This window comes from Ranitomeya variabilis, chromosome 5 (genome assembly GCF_051348905.1).
Source record: "Ranitomeya variabilis isolate aRanVar5 chromosome 5, aRanVar5.hap1, whole genome shotgun sequence".
Taxonomy (NCBI): Eukaryota; Metazoa; Chordata; class Amphibia; order Anura; family Dendrobatidae; genus Ranitomeya; species Ranitomeya variabilis.
The window spans coordinates 301,264,619-301,282,504 of NC_135236.1; the positions used below are offsets into that span (position 1 = coordinate 301,264,619).

A 17,886-nucleotide genomic window follows, 5' to 3' on the forward strand; every position below is an offset into this window, starting at 1 on the left:
CCTGATGCACCAGTAAAAATAGGCTCTGTGACTTTAAGAGTCCCTCCTTCATAAATGAAACAAGATGGGTCTGTGTATGTGTCACACACCACATGGCCAGCTAGGGCTGTTAATGTTACAATGACATTTCCCAGTGAATGCATTTGTAGTGGTTGAAAGCAATGTTAAAGTTGAACGCTTCAAAAACGCTGCATCTGAACTAAGCCTAAGTGGGGAGGAAATTTTCGGTCTGGGGTTAAATATTTGGCCTTACAGGCAAGTCATTAACCTGCAAAGGATGTACCTTGACATATTTCCAAGCAAAACCCGTTTTGGTTTTGTTTTAATGTGTTTTTTGTGGCACCGGGAAAAATGGCATGAATCTCGGAAGAAATTGATTAAAGCTGTGAACTAGGAGTCAGGAATGCTTTCAGGGGTGATCCTCATGATGTCATTTGAGCAGTGTTAACATCATTTTCAAACCTTAAAATGACCCCCGGGGGGGATTGCAGTAAAAATACTCGGGTCTCCCATAGACTTACATTGGGCTCGTTGTTCTGGCCGAGTACCCGAGTATTCCAATCTGCTCGACCCGAGCAACAAGCACCCGAGCCTTTTAGTGCTCGCTCATCACTAGTTAAAAACCTACAATTTTAAATGGACAGGTAGATACCAGACCTAATTAAAAGCACCCTTGGGTCCAATAGAGGCATGTTTAGAATAATAGGACTCATCAGACAAGTGTCACCTTTCTGTAGTTGATGGGCACACATGAATTAGCCAATTTATGCGCTAAGAATCTTCATTTATTGTAAGTATTATTTATTTTTGTAGTACATTTTATTCAGCAACAATGTAGTTTCTTGATCCTTGCAGGGTGCTGCTGTGTTCCTCCTTTTTTTTTAATGCTATGCAGTCATTGCAGCTTGCTCCTGTTCACACTAGATAGATAGATGGATAGATAGAGGGATAGATAGACAGATAGAAAGATAGATAGATAGATAGATAGATAGATAGATAGATACATTACATGCAAAAATTGAGTAAAACTCTATTGACAAAATTAATGTTCACAAAAAAGTAAATAAAACATGGTTTAAAGTCCCACAGAATAGAAGTGTGTATTTCGAGTCTAGCACTACAAATGCAACCTAGAAAGAAAAGAACAGAAAATATGGCTTTTACCGTACAATAGTCACACGCTGGCCATGTTTGTGTCGATTTGGAGATTAAACTCCAGAAACTCCACAGCCTGCTGTTAAGGACAAGCAGTACAGAAGAAATCAGTAAAACACATTTTTCCGAAATGTATCTTGGGCTTTCCTTTGTCCTTGGAGAATAAGGACAGCTCAGACTTTTCCTATCTCTTTTATTTTGGAACAACTGGAGACAATGTAATATACATTTAAATTGCTTTTGTGTCACATCAACTGGTTTGGCTCCTATAACAAAATAAAAAAAATCTCGGCCCCTTTGAAGGGCCTTTTGGATGAATGAGTGGAACACTGTGTACCAACTGCAGATAAAAACAATTGAACATATTTCTGTATGCCAGTGGTCTGTTTTTTTCTAAATTGTCTAAAGAAAGGAAAATGTGAGTGTATGTCATTACAGTATACTATATATTCTATTATATACAGTAATTTAAAACGATGGATTTATAGGCCTTTGAAAATCTAGCTGTGCGTTTATACTAAGTAAAGGTATCTCAGTAGTTTTCTTAAAAGGGAACAGCCAAATATATTGGCAAACAGGTTTATTTTGATAATTTTATTGGCTCTCCATTAACATTATATTAATCCAATGTAAAGATTGTTAAAAAATGTTTCATTACTACAAGAAATGAGTGGATCTATTGGAATTCGACTTCGATGACTTCTCTGAATTTTTCACAAATATTTTCAAATCACGGCAAATAAATTTGCCCAAATCTCAATAATAGTAAGCTTGTAATTGCTAGTAGATACATGTGGGGAAGAGGATACAGAGAAAAAGAAAGGACCCTGCTGACCACAAGAGTTTACATTTTACAGGCGAAAGAGAGAAAGGACCACTCTGACCAAAAAGCTTACAATCTAGAGAAGAGAGAGATTAACCGAGTGACTCTGAAGATGGAAACAGCTCTGCCGTACAAACTTTGCTCCTCTGAGAACTGGTGATCTGTGATAGCCCAAGTACTGACTGACCTATACAAGGTACGATAAATCTGTGTGATGCCATAGCTGCATGATATTATAGGGAAGCCACACTGCAATGCAAAATGGTGTTAGCACACTCTCTGATTCTTCAGCGGCCAAGAAATGGTGCTGGATCAAATATAATCTCAAGATTAGTGAGGATGAAAATAAATATGTTTACAATAAGCATCTCACAATTGCAACTTTTTATACATTGCCTAAAATGCATAAAAATAGGGTCAATCCTCCAGGAAGACCTACAATCTCTGGAAACGAATGTCTAACTAAGAGAGCTAGCATTTATGTAGACAAAATTATACAACCATTTGTTTGCACATTACCTTCCTTTCTAAAAGACACAAAAGATACTGTATGTAAATTACTAAATTTGTCAGTTTCTAAAAACGCACTTATAGCGAGTCTCGATGTAGAGATGCAATACAGTAGTGTTAAGCACGATCATGGCATACGGATTAATGATATTTTTTCTAAGGTTATGTGGTTCTCATCAGCGTGAACACAATTCTTTTGTCCTTACAGTTCTTAAATTTGTATTAGAGCACAATTATTTATGTTTAATGGGGACACCCTCCACCAATTTCGGGGTACTGCCATTGGGACGGTTTGCGCTCCTCCCTATGCCAATTTATTCCTGGGTTGGTGGGATGATAAATTTGTGTTTAATGAGGATTTATCATGTTACACCAGTCACGTTTCACAGTGCGCACCTTATATCAATGATATTTTAATTTTTTGGGAAGGGCCTAAATCACTATTTCTTGATTTTGTGCATATTTTAAATGAGAACAATTTGAGTCTCAAATTTACTCATGAGATTAATGCTAGATCTCTCAACTTCCTAGACCTTACTATCTGGATAGACTCGATTGGTTATATCCAAAGAAAGACTTTTAGAAAAGAAACCTTGACTAATAGTCTCCTCCACTGGGATAGCTTTCATCCACTGCCTCTTAAAAGAGGTATTCCAACTGAGCAATACCTAAGAGCAGGAAGAAACTGCTTAAGAGATGAAGATTTTTTAGAGGAATGTTCCATCTTGTATAAATGATTCAGAGATAGGGGTTACCCAAAAAGTCGCTGACGAGAGCTTTTCACCATGCAATACATACTCTGAAGGATCAGGTCCTACAAAATAAGAAGCCTTTCCCTCTGAATAAAAATTAATTTGCTGTATAGGTACAGAATATGTATGAGAAAGGTGCACCAGAGGTTAAAAAGATATTGACAAAGTACTGGTACCTTCTAAGGGAAGATAAGGATTTATGTGATAGGATTTCCCAATTCGAGAACATCACAAAGGGCCGAATAAAAAAAAAAATATGCCTGTCCCAAGTCACTTCCCACCAGTGAGCGAATCTGGCAGTAGTTGGCTTACAAATATAATGACAGGGTGTTTTAAATGTGGCCATTGCAAGGCGTGCAGCTTTATTATTATGACAAAACAATTTAAAAGTCCGAAACATCAGAGATGTGTATTACAACATGTTGGATCAATTGGCAATGAATATGATACGCCATTCTTGCGCCATATGAGATTCCATCATAGTTCGAGTCCCTTGGCAATGCAGATTTTGGGGGTTCAAAAATATACCCTCAAACAGAGAGAAGGCAATTTGGATCAGTTGTGATTAAAAGAAGAGGCTAGATACCGTAGATTTGTCGCCTTGGTACTATGAGTCCAGTTGGCCTTAATGAGGGTTTCTCAAATGGCGCTTTTCTATGAGTGGAAACTATAAAGAAAATATTTGTATATACAGGGAGGTATACACTCACTGGCCACTTTATTAGGTACACCTGTCCAACTTCTTGTTAACACTTAATTTCTAATCAGCCAATCACATGGCGGCAACTCAGTGCATTTAGGCATGTAGACATGGTCAAGACAATCTCCTGCAGTTCAAACCGAGCATCAGTATGGGGAAGAAAGGTGATTTGAGTGCCTTTGAACGTGGCATGGTTGTTGGTGCCAGAAGGGCTGGTCTGAGTATTTCAGAAACTGCTGATCTACTGGGATTTTCACGCACAACCATCTCTAGGGTTTACAGAGAATGGTCCGAAAAAGAAAAAAAATCCAGTGAGCGGCAGTTCTGTGGGCGGAAATGCCTTGTTGATGCCAGAGGTCAGAGGAGAATGGGCAGACTGGTTCGAGCTGATAGAAAGGCAACAGTGACTCAAATCGCCACCCGTTACAACCAAGGTAGGCCTAAGAGCATCTCTGAACGCACAGTGCGTCGAACTTTGAGGCAGATGGGTTACAGCAGCAGAAGACCACACCGGGTACCACTCCTTTCAGCTAAGAACAGGAAACTGAGGCTACAATTTGTACAAGCTCATCGAAATTGGACAGTAGAAGATTGGAAAAACGTTGCTTGGTCTGATGAGTCTCGATTTCTGCTGCGACATTCGGATGGTAGGGTCAGAATTTGGCGTAAACAACATGAAAGCATGGATCCATCCTGCCTTGTATGGAGCATCTTTGGGATGTGCAGCCGACAAATCTGCGGCAACTGTGTGATGCCATCATGTCAATATGGACCAAAATCTCTGAGGAATGCTTCCAGCACCTTGTTGAACCTATGCCACGAAGAATTGAGGCAGTTCTGAAGGCAAAAGGGGGTCCAACCCGTTACTAGCATGGTGTACCTAATAAAGTGGCCGGTGAGTGTATTTACATTTATATATGATATATGGTAAAATCATTACAGTTGTGGGTATGGTGTTTTTAATATATTTTAATTAGCACTATTCTTAGTCTATTTGGCCTTGTATTATGTCTCCTTTGGTACAATGGTCTAATGTTAATCAAGATGTGTAAAACCTTCAAGGGTTCAAGTGCTATGAACTCAATAGATATATAGACTGATGTAACGTCAGGAGGAGTAAATTAATATCAATAGTTGAGGAGCTGAGTAATCGTAACATATCTAGCATAGAAAGTGGACTAATACTGTAACAATAAGAACAATAACAACAGTTTTATTTGATACTTTATTGCTATGGATGTAACATGTTCCTCTCATGGAGATGGTTTATAAATAACGTATGTTGGATATCAGGAACCTGTGACGTTGGTATTCAAAACTACTGGTTTTCCCCTATTACTATTTGTATATTGAATAAAATAAATAGATATTCATTATGATGCGAACAACTAATATACTTACAGTGGGCACAGAAAATATTCAGACCCCTTTAAATTTTTCACACTTTGTTTCATTGCAGCCATATGGTAAATTCAAAAAAGTTTTTTTTTCTCATTATTTACACTCTGCACCCCATCTTGACTGAAAAAAAAATCAGAAATGTAGTAATTTTTGCAAATTTATTAAAAAAGAAAAACTGAAATATCACATGGTCATACATATTCAGACCCTTTGCTCAGACTCTCATATTTAAGTCACATGCTGTCCATTTGCTTGTGATCTTCCTTGAGATGGTTCCACTCCTTCATTGGAGTCCATCTGTGTTTAATTAAACTGATATGACTTGATTTGGAAAGGCACACACCTGTCTATATAAGACCTCACAGCTCACAGTGCATGTCAGACCAAATGAGAATCATGAGGTCAAAGGAACTGGCCAAGGAGCTCAGAGACAGAATTGTGACAAGGCACAGATCTGGCCAAGGTTACAACAGAATTTCTGCAGTACTCAAGCTTCCTAAGAGCACAGTGACCTCCATAATCCTTAAATGGAAGAAGTTTTGAACCACCAAAAGTCTTCCTAGACCTGGCCATCCAGCCAAACTGAGCAATCAGGGGAGGAGAGGTAAAGAAGAACCCCAAGATCACTGTGGCTGAGCTCCAGAGATGCAGTAGGGAGATGGGAGAAAGATCCACAAAGTCAACTATCACTGCAGCCCTCCACCAGTCGGGCCTTTATAGTAAAGTGGCCCGAAGGAAGCCTCTCCTCAGTGCAAGACATATGAAAGACCGCATAGAGTTTGCTAAAAAACACTTGAAGGCCTCCCAGACTATGAGAAATAAGATTCTCTGGTCTGATGAGATGAAGATAGACCTTTTTGGTGATAATTCTAAGCGGCATGTGTGGAGAAAACCAGGCACTGCTCATCACCTGCCCAATACACTCCCAAGAGTGAAACATGTTGGTGGCAACATCATGCTATGGGGGTGTTTTTCAGCTGCAGGGACAGGATGACTGGTTGTCATTGAAGAAACAGGAATATGGCCAAGTACAGAGATATCCTGAATGAAAACCTCATCCAGAGTGCTCTGGACCTCAGACTTGGCCGAAGATTCAACTTCTAACAAGACAATGACCCTAAGCACACAGCTAAAATAACAAAGCAGTGGCTTCAGAACAACTCTGTGACCACTCTTGACTGGCCCAGCCAGAGCCCTGACCTAAACCCAATTGAGCATGTCTGGAGAGACCTGAAAATGCTGTCCAACAACGTCCACCATCCAACCTGATGGAACTTTAGAAGATCTGCAAGGTAGAGGATCCCCAAAGCCAGGTGTGAAAAACTTGTTGCATCATTTCCAAGAAGAGTCATGGCTGTACTAGCTCAAAAGGGTGCTTATACTCAGTACTGAGCAAAGGGTCTGAATACTTATGACCATGTGATATTTCAGTTTTTCATTTTAATAAATTTGCAAAAATGTCTACATTTCTGTTTTTCAGTCAAGATGGGGTACATAGTGTACATTAATGTGAAAAAATGATTTATTTTTTTTTTAAATTTACCAAATGGCTGCAAGGAAACAAAGAGTGAAAAATTTAAAGGAGTCTGAATGCTTTCCGTACCCATTGTATATATAGATGGCTTGTCTGGATGGCCACCATTCAGTGTCCCATCACCTGATGACGCCTCAAATGTGGTGACATGTTGGGGGGGACTAGTGTGCTAATTGTCTATGTCCTACCAGATAAGGGTTGGCACTCCGGGGTGCTACCTATCACGTATAAGAAAGAGATCAGTGAGCGCTTTAATTTAAACAAATGTAGGCAGATTAGGGACATATTTTTATACCCTTTAGTTAATTTTTAGTACTGCTAATAATAAAAGTTACATTTTAGGCTTCCTAGTGAGTGTTTATTTGGGGTTCTCCTCAGTTTGGTAATACAAATTCAAAATGTTTGAATTTGTGTGAAACCTAGGATTTCAGGAAATTCGACTCAAACTCAATCCTCCTCTTATCTCTACTACTGATATTTAATGTGTCTGGGAAGCAATTGCTTACTATATCTTTTTAAAGGTTAGAGCTGAAATTTTATGGTACAAAGCTTTAAATTCCCTACATACAGTAGACATAGATTGAAGAGATGCCATGTTGGTCACCTACAATTGCCACTAAGGGAAGCTTAAAAGAATCTATCAGCAGGATTTATCAATATAAAGTAAAGATATGGCCATATTGGCACTGTTTTGCTAATTAAATTGATATCTTTGGTGAAGGAATTAGACCTCTGGTATTTGTTTAAACAGGGTCTAAATTTTTCTTCTAATGATATATCTGTGCATCAGGGAAGGACTGGTGGTAGGGTCTTCTTCTACTCCTCTGTCCAACCGCCAGCCTCCTGTGTTGCTATGACAGGTCACTGATCATTAAGTGACCTGCCTCCTTTTTTAAATTCCACGCTACCACTGCCATCATTGGGGTGGGTGGTGCGTGCGCAGTGTGAGTCCATTGCCGGTTTTCAGGTCTTCAATAAAATGACACTGGAAGTGGAGCATGTGCAGATTGATCACCATGGAATCACACTGCATAAGCACCGCTCACCCCAATGACGGCAGTGCTGAATTTTTAATAGGAGGCAGGTCACTCCTGTCAAAGCAAGACAGGAGGCTGGCTGTACTGTGGAGGAAGATGACCCTACCCCAGTGGTATCAGTTGAAGTAGTATAACAGCACCATTATGGTAATAATAACTTTATTTTATATTGCTAAATCCTGCTGACAGGTTTTCTCTCAACTGTTCGTACACTTTACAATGGTTTTCTATTTTGTATATCCTCAGCTTTCTGTTGAGCATACATAGATCTATGCACGTGCTCCTGCAGGAGCTGAGCTTCTGCCTCCTGAAGTAAGTGCTTTAGAACAGTGTTTTGCGCTGTAGGTCAGAATCTCCAGGACTCAGACCACCACTGGTCGGCAATACATTTAAGGACATACAGTGTGTAAAAAGGCTGTAAAGTGTGCTTTAAGGTTATGTTCACTCTAGGCATTTTTGCAGCGTTTTTTAATGCAATTTTTCAGCTGCATTTTACAGTACCAGCAAAGTCTATGAGAGTTCAGAAATCTCATACACACATTGAGCTTTTTTGTCTTCAGGATTTTGTGCTTTGCATGTTTTTTTGCACAATGGAGCATGTCATTTCTTTCAGCTTTTTTCAGCGTTTTTCACAAATTGAAATGAATGGGTGGTGAAAAACACTGAAAAAAGCACCAAAAACGCAAATATCAGGTTTTGCTGCGTTTTTTGAGCCAAAACTTGATTTTGTAGAATAGGATTTAAAAAAAAAAAAAAACTAAACTTTATCAGCATGCACAAGAGACAACTCTAGTATGCCAAAACTCAGCAAAAAATGCTCAAAAACGCAGCAAAAAGCACCTAGTGTGAATTTACCCTTAGAGTTTGAGCCGAGGGTGATTTGCAAATAGCATCTGATTCTCTGGCAAGACAGCATCATCGGCTGCTACTCGCCAGTGTGAGCGAGTCCTTACTTGTATTGCTTGTGTGCAGATATTCTAACTTCTCTGGTTTTTGACCTGTCACTGAGCCTAGTAAGCACTGCTCCAAGTAGGTTAAGGTAATTCCTCCATTGTGAGCTATGAGGAAATACTTCACTATATAAATGCAGTGGAAAATCCCATTTTACATATTTGTATTTTACTGCTTGCCTCAGATAACATTAACTAACACATTGTAATTTTGCAAAGTTTCTGAAACCTTTGAGGAAGCTTACGTGAACATTGAAGTTTTTAGGGTAGGCCAGCACTATGACAGAGGAAATAGGAATGAATACAAAATGTTTGGTTGTATAAGAGTAGTTTATGACCATCTGAAAAATATGTTATTAGCTTTGGCACACGCTAACATTTCTTTGGGTTAGGACCAAGTATAACAAAGTAAGATCATCGCAATGATCGCATATATTCATATATTCGCTATTTTTCTCTCTGGAAAAAGTTAAACCAATGTGAATTAAATTCATATTTATCAGCTTAGAGAGGACCTGTCACGTGAAAAAATGCTATTAACCTGCAGATATGGGGTTAATCTGCAGGTAAATAGCCCGACACCCATACTTTGAGCCCTGCTGCCAGTAGGAAATTAACTCTCTTACTCCTGACAGCGTTCGTGTTTCAGTTACTCCTCTGTGTATAGAGTGCGACAGCCGTAGTCGTGACCCCGGCACTGACTTACAGCAGACTCTAATGGTACCTGGGCTGTCCTTGCGGGAATGAAGAAACTTTGATTGAGTAAAATTAAGGTTTTTATTCAACCAATGCATTTCAGTGCCAAATTGGCACCTTTTTCAATGTAGAAAAACAAATCATGAGACTGCAACTGCGGAATCGAAGGCTCTTATAAGTGTTGTGCCCCCACACAACACCCCCAGATGATCACATTAAAATTTTATAGCACAATCATATGACCTATGCGTGGGAAGAAATTCACAATCAGTTTCGGAAAACACATCCTCAAAATTCTGAATCAAATCTAGAAGAAGATATCTCCTTGATGCCAGGGATTTAGATATATCGTATATACTCGAGTATAAGCTGACCCGAGTATAAGCCGACCCGAGTATAAGCCGACCCCCCTAATTTTGCAACAAAAAACTGGGAAAACTTATTGACTCAAGTATAAGCCTAGGGTGGGAAATGCAGCAGCTACCGGTAAATGTCAAAAATAAAAATAGATACCAATAAAAGTAAAATTAATTGAGACATCAGTAGGTTAAGTGTTTTTGAATATCCATATTGAATCAGGGGCCCCCATATAATGCTCCATACAAAATACACCCATATAATGCTCCATACAGTTCATGATGGGCCCCATATAATGCTCCATACAAAATACACCCCATATAATGCTCCATACAGTTTATGATGGGCCCCATAAGATGCTCCATATTAAAATATGCTCTATATAATGCTGTACAAATGCTGATCATGGCCCCATAAGATGCTCCATACGGATATTTGGCCCATATAATGCTGCACAAATGCTAATTATGGCCCCATAAGATGCTCCATATAAAAATGTGCCACATATAATACTCCATACAGTTCATTATGGCCCCATAAGATGCTCCATATAACAATGTACCACATGTAATGCTCCATACAGTTCATTATGGCCCCATAGATGCTCCATATAACAATGTGCCACATGTAATGTTCCATGCAGTTCATTATGGCCCCATAGATGCTCCATATAACAATGTGCCACATATAATGCTCCATACAGTTCATTATGGCCCCATAAGATGCTCCATATAACAATGTGCCACGTATAATGCTCCATACAGTTCATTATGGCCCCATAAGATGCTCCATATAACAATGTGCCACATGTAATGTTCCATGCAGTTCATTATGGCCCCATAGATGCTCCATATAACAATGTTCCACATATAATGCTCCATACAGTTCATTATGGCCCCATAGATGCTCCATATAACAATGTGCCACATATAATGATCCATACAGTTCTTTATGGCCCCATAAGATGCTCCATATAACAATGTGCCACATATAATGCTCCATACAGTTCATTATGGCCCCATAAGATGCTCCATATAACAATGTGCCACATATAATGCTCCATACAGTTCATTATGGCCCCATAGATGCTCCATATAACAATGTGCCACATATAATGCTCCATACAGTTCTTTATGGCCCCATAAGATGCTCCATATAACAATGTGCCACATGTAATGCTCCATACAGTTTATTATGGCCCCATAAGATGCTCCATATAACAATGTGCCACATATAATGCTCCATACAGTTCATTATGGCCCCATAAGATGCTCCATATAACAATGTGCCACATATAATGCTGCTGCTGCAATAAAAAAAATGACATACTCACCTCTCGTTGCTGCCCACTGCTCCTCAGCATCCAGTCTCTCCGCAGTGACTGTTCAGGCAGAAGGCAGCACGCACACTAATACGTCATTGCACCCTCTGACCTGAACAGTCACTGCAAAGGACGCGGAGGACGGAGCGGCGGTGGAACGAGGAAAGGTGAATATGAAATACTCACCTGCTCCCGGCATGGTCCCTGGCAGCTTCTCCCGGACAGATAGTCTCCGGGAGCCGGCACCTTCTTCCTCTGTTCAGCGGTCACTGGTACCGCTCATCACAGTAAAGAATATGCGGCTCCACCCCTATGGGAATGGAGTCCATATTCAATACTTTAATGAGCGGTACCACGTGATTGCTAAACAGGGGAAGAAGCTGCCGGTGCCGGAGACCATGGGACATGCAGGGACCGCGTCAGGAGCACCAGGAGCAGGTATGTGACCGTCGTTGCTCCCTCTCACCCGCCAACCCCCCTGCCGACCATGACTCGAGTATAAACTGAAAGGGGCACTTTCAGCCCATTTTTTTGGGCTGAAAATCTTGGCTTATACTCGAGTATATACGGTACTAAAAACATGAATTAACCTCACAATTCTCCAAATTGATAGTAGTATTGTGTTTCATAAACCGGGGCATACCCAACAGAACCCTAGCTGGTAAGGAAGGAAACACCATGAATGAGATAGATTCTATGTGTAATGCTCCCATTCTCATGCACACTGTCATGCCCTCAGCTGCAGGCCCGGTCTCCGCTGCAAAGGGAGACCGGCACCTTTCACGCAGCTCCACTGGTACTACACACCCTGTCCGTGGCTCCAGACAATCAGCGGCTCCTTTCTCTGCTAAGAACCTGCATCCTCTTGGCAGGTCTCCTGAAATGCTCTTAGGAGGTGCGCCCTTCTTCCTGCACATACCTAAAACATCATAGCAGCTGTTCTCTATTAGGGCTCTCTGTGCTATGATGCTCTGTGCATAAAAGGCATCCTCCCCTTAAGGGAGGTGCCTGGGCAATGTGTTCATTCTGTTGTTCGTGGCCTTCTGCTCAGGCCACACTCTGCTGTGCTCTGCAAACTGAAGTTTATTACTTTCGGTTTTCTAATTCCTCTGTCTCCTCAGAATCCTCTGCTGGCAGTTCCCTATTCTGGATCCTTCTGGACTCTCCGGTTTCCACTCCAGGCTGACTAAGCTGCTTCTCTCTGAACCATCCAGATATTGCTGCCGGCTGGCTCAGCCTTTCCGGGACTACACAGAGCTTCCAGGATTCTCTCCACTGACAGAGCCTGAATTCCATCATCTTGTTAATATGGTCTGTACGTGTCGTCCCTCTGGTCCGGGTACTGCGGCATTTAGGCCATCTGGTGTTGTGACGGGGGAATCCCTGTATAGGGGTACACCTTGCCCTGTGCTCCACTACGTGGTTCAGTGTTGTGGTCCAGAAAGGTCTTCTCTCAGGCATCTCTTTCTGTTTGTTAAAGCTTCCTTTAAATAAATACCTTTGCTTTTTGGAAGCTCATTCTCCTGTCTCTTGTGTACCGGGTATACAGCTACCACTGCTCAGTGGTCTAGTGAGTCCACTATACTTCCCCACACCCTGTGGGCGTAACACACACTTTCTCAACCTTAAGGCTACGCACACATGTTCGGAATTGCCGCAAAAATTTCGCAACTCCCTGCCGCGGGAAATACGCATGCGGAATTGGCATGCATATTCCCGCTAAACACTAGCGTTTTACAAGCGTAATTAGCTTGCAGAATGCTAGCGTTTTCCAAGCAATCTGTAACATCGCTTGGAAAACTGATTGACAGGCAGGTCACACTTGTCAAACATAGTGTTTGACAAGTGTGACCAACTTTTTATTATTGATGCTGCCAATGCAGCATCAATAGTAAAAGATAGAATGTTAAAAATAATTACAAACAAAAAATCATGCGGCCCCGCAGCCTTCCCGATCCTCGCGATGCTCCCGACAACTCCTGTTCCCAGCGATGCCTTGCAACAATGACCCCAGATGATGTAGCATCACGCTACACCGCTATGTCATCTCGGGAGCTGCCGGGAGCATAGCTAAGGCCTGGGCTGGATCCGAAGGCTGCCAGAAGGTGAGTATTATAACTATTTTTTATTCCCAGGGCCTGGAGGAGAGTCTCCTCTCCTCCACATCCAGGTACCATCCGTACATGATCCGCTTACTTTGCGCATAATTGACACAGCCCTATGCGGAAAGTAAACGGATGAATGCATTCCTATGTGTGCGGAATCGCCGCGATTCCGCACAAAGAATGAGCATGCTGCATATTTTTCCACAATGCGATTCCGCCGTGGAAAAATACGCAGCATTAGCACAGCATTGCGAAATCCCATTGAATTCAATGGGTTGTGTTGTGTATGCGTTTTCACAGCGAAAAAATGTGGCAAAAACGTATACAATCAGCAACTTGTGCACATAGCCTAAAAGTAACATGACTTTGGGTAAGAGTTTTTTCTGGCCTTGCACTGTGTGCAGATCCTTTATGAATGTACAGTGGGTGCAGAAAGTATTCATACCCCTTTAAATTGTTCACTCTTTGTTTCATTGCAGCCATTTGGAAAATTAAACAAAGTTCATTTTTTTCTCATTAATGTACACTCTGCACCCCATCTTGACTGAAAAAAAACAGAAATGTAGTAATTTTTGAAAATGTATTGAAAAAGAAAAACTGAAATATCACATGGTCATAAATAAGTATTCACACCCTTTGCTCAGTATTGAGTGGAAGCACCCTTTTGAGCTAGTACAGCCATGAGTCTTCTTGGGAATGATGCACCAAGTTTTTCACACCTGGATTTCCGGATCCTCTGCCATTATCCATACATCCTTGAAGCCACCAACTGGAGTACCTCATTCAAATAATAGTTGTGGTACTTCTACACTCATAAAGGCTTTGCACGTGGAGAGTCATTCATAGACCTTTGAGTGTGCTAACTAGAGTACTTCATTCAAATATTAAGAAAGTGTGGTTTTGGTTAGTGATAGGCGAACCCAAACTGTAAAGTTCGGGGTCTGTACCAAACACCTAGTGTTAAAGCACGGACTTCTCTAGGAAGTCCATGTTACTGTTTGGGTTCGACACACCGAGCATCAAGTGTTTCCCCTGCTGTCCTCTGCATGACAGCGTGAAAAACACCGGCAGCAGTGGGCTGCAACTAACAGCTGTCAGCTTTATCATGACTGGTTATCAAGAATAGAGGGTTCCCAATGTCATTTTTTAAAATTATTTAACTCTCCAAAGAGAATTCTCACAGAGCTCGCTGTGATCTCATTCAGGTCAACACAGTTCATCATCCTTGCTCACAGTAAAGTGAGCCTAGGAATGCACTTTCAGTGACCTGCTTTAATCTCAATAGTCACTGAAGCTGCGCTCATGAAAGGTCGCATGAAAGGTCGCATCATCCCATCATTCAGGTTGTAAACTACATATTACAGACATGGTTTACGGTGTGGGACAGTATGGATTATCTTCACTACGGACAGGTGAGGAATATGGTTGTTTATTATTTTCCTTTTTTTACAGGGGATAAGGGCTTCAATAGAATGGGCAAAAAGTTAGTATTAGTGATGCGCAAACCCCTGGATGTTTGGGTCTGGCAAGTTCGGCTGAATGTTTGGATCGGGTACCAGAACGGTAAACACGGACTACAATTAACAGCGAAATACTTCCCGGACATAGTGCGCCGGAGCATGCGCACTAATGCTTTTCGGCTATGCCCGCAGTTGGGCAAAGCATACTGCGCGTGCGCAAGGCAAGATTGCCTTGCACAGGCGTGTTCTACGGAGGAAAGCGAATCAACTTCAAGACAATATTGCGGCCAGCGTGCGGCCAGCAGGAAAGGAAGGGGCGAATAAAAGACCCGAAGACACCGCCCATCAGACCGAAAAAAGGGCCCGCCAAATTCAGGTGACAAGTTCCCTTTAATTACTCCATGTAATGTATATGGTTAGCCTGATTGTCATACGTTCAAATAATCCTAGGTACATCTATCGGGTTCTCTTTTTTTTTTTTAAAGGTAATGACTAGGGTTGAGCGAAACGGATCGGGCAAATTCAAAAATCGCCGACTTTCGGCAAAGTCGGGTTTCATGAAAACCGACCCGATCCTAGTGTGGGATCGACCATGAGGTCAGCGATCTGCGCGCAAAAGTCGCGTTTCATATGACGCTTTCAGCGCCATTTTTCAGCCAATGAAGGAGGACGCAGAGTGTGGGCAGCGTGATGACATAGGTCTCGGTCCTCACCATCTTGGAGAAGGGCATGACAGTGATTGGCTTGCTTTCTGCGGCGTCACAGGGGCTATAAAGGGGCGTTCACGCCGACCACCATCTTACTTCTGCCGATCTTAGCATAGGGAGAGGTTGCTGCAGCTTCATCAGAAGAAGGGATATAGTTAGGGAGGGAAGATTAACCCCCAAACTGCTTGTGCTGTAGTGATTTCCACTGTCCGACACTGCCTTTTTTTTGCAGGGACAGTGGAGGCTATATTTTTGTGCATCAGCTCTGTAGCTTATTAGGCTGCCTTATAAGGCTCCCTGATAGCTGCATTGCTGTTTGCACGCTGCTGTGCAAACCAACTGCTTTTTTAAAAGCAAAAATCCTGTTGCTCCTTTCTGCAGTTATCTTGTTTATTTGTCCACACTTTTGTGTGCAGCAGTCCTTTTTATTGCTGCCATACTTGTCGTGAGATAATTGTAGGGAGATTGAAATTGTACTACAGTCCTTGTATTTTTTCATATATCTTCCAGCCACTTTCTGCCACTTAGATTGTGTTGTTTTATACACTGGGCCTGAGTTTTGGTTCAGTCTCCAAAAAAAAAAGTTCGATTCAAATTCTCACAAAGTGGATATACTTCAGTCCTGTTAGTTTGTCGTATGTCAGCCAGCCACTTTCTGCCACTTACATTGTGTTGTTTTATGCACAGGGCCTGAGTTTTGGTTCAGTCTCCCCAAAAAAAGGGAGATTTAAATTCTCAACAAGTTTATATACACCTTCTACCTTGTTTACTGACTTCTCCAATTCCTCCATTTGCAGCTGCTGAATGTCCACCATAGGCCATTTTTATATCTCCCTAAATGGGCTGACTCCCCCACACAGGGTCGTGGTCACCACCTGGCGCAAGCACCCGGGTGAGTGCCGTTTGCCTGGACAGGTGGGTGGGCCCACTCTTGGGCGACGGCACTGGCACAGGGTCCCTCATAGTACAATGAAGTGTCTCTGATGGTGGTGGTGCACAACCAACGTCAGACACACCGTCGTGTGTGTCGAACAGTGCTCTACCACTTGCAATACTTACCTCTCCCTGCTCCACCACTGTGTAGTCTGTGCTGTTAAATCCTTCAATGGCTCTGCCAATACAAATTTGTTAAAATGATAGATGATAGTTAAAATATACAGGGGCCCTGGCCTCCATTTAGACCAGTTAATACTTTGCGCCTACTACCACTGTCTGCTACTCAGCAGAGGAGCCCACCCCTGTACCTAGCTATGCCACCTGTTTATTTATGAACAATTTTTTGGCAGACATTTAGCCAACTTTATTATTTGGGCCTACTAACTGTGTCTGCCACTCATTACAGTTTTCCTCCATTGAACAAAGCAATGCCGCCTGTTTAGTCCTGTTACCACATTTGAACTGCATTTAGCCTACTTTATTATTTGGGCCTACTAACTGTGTCTGCCATTCATTACAGTTTTCCTCCACTGAACAAAGCAATGCCGCCTGTTTAGTCCTGTTACCACATTTGAACTGCATTTAGCCTACTTTATTATTTGGGCCTACTAACTGTGTCTGCCACTCATTACAGTTTTCCTCCACTGAACAAAGCAATGCCGCCTGTTTAGTCCTGTTACCAATTTTGAACTGCATTTAGCCTACTTTATTATTTGGGCTTATATCTGTGTTTCCTCCTCATCCTGCCCATTGCCCAGCCACTGCTAGATGAGTCTGCTGGTACATTGACCCAGACCACTACATTCCCCTTGCACACAGCCAGAATCTGACCCTGCTAAAAGTCAGGTTCCCCTCCCGCATACTATACCACCTTACACGGGGACAAAGAGGAAGGTGCAGATGAAAGTGCAGGTTCCTTCATCAGGTGGGGGGGCATACTCGTTGGCGACGTCACTGGCACAGGGCCCCTCATAGTACGCAAAAGTGTCTCTGCCAGTGGGAGGCGCCACCCGCCATCAAGCACACAACGCCGTACTATGAGGGGCCCTGTGCCAGTGCCAACGAGTGGGCCCCCCCTGCTTGCTCAGGATCACAGCACTTGCAAAGTTGAAATACTTACCTCTCCCTGCTCCACCGCCGTGAGGAATTCCGCGTTTCCTGGGCCCACGAAAATCTTGAGCCAGCCCTACCCCCCCACAACTTTAGCCAAATGACCGCCAGTTTTCAATGCCTAACTATTATTATAAAGTAAATTAAGATTGACAAGCTTAAGTAATAAGAATTGATGTTTTTGGCATTAAAGTGGGCACTGTAGGTGTTTTCCTGTCCTCCACTCACTGCCGACTTTGATTCCCCATTGACTCGCATTGGGTTTCGTGTTTCAGTCGGCCCCCAACTTTTCGCAATAATCGGCCGATTTCACCTGACCCAACTTTTGACAA

The 17,886-nt window shown here is 42.1% G+C and overlaps 1 long non-coding RNA gene across 3 annotated transcripts in view; it reads left to right on the forward strand.

Moving 5' to 3' along the window:
* The window catches only part of LOC143773634 (uncharacterized), a 141,551-nt gene extending 128,825 nt beyond the window's left edge, over positions 1-12,726 (forward strand). For all 3 annotated transcript variants that reach the window (XR_013215265.1, XR_013215264.1, XR_013215266.1), the window contains 2 exons: positions 2,013-2,174; positions 12,358-12,726. This is a non-coding gene — a long non-coding RNA (uncharacterized LOC143773634). The remainder of the gene's footprint in view (positions 1-2,012; positions 2,175-12,357) is intronic.
* Positions 12,727-17,886: the final 5,160 nt, after the last annotated feature.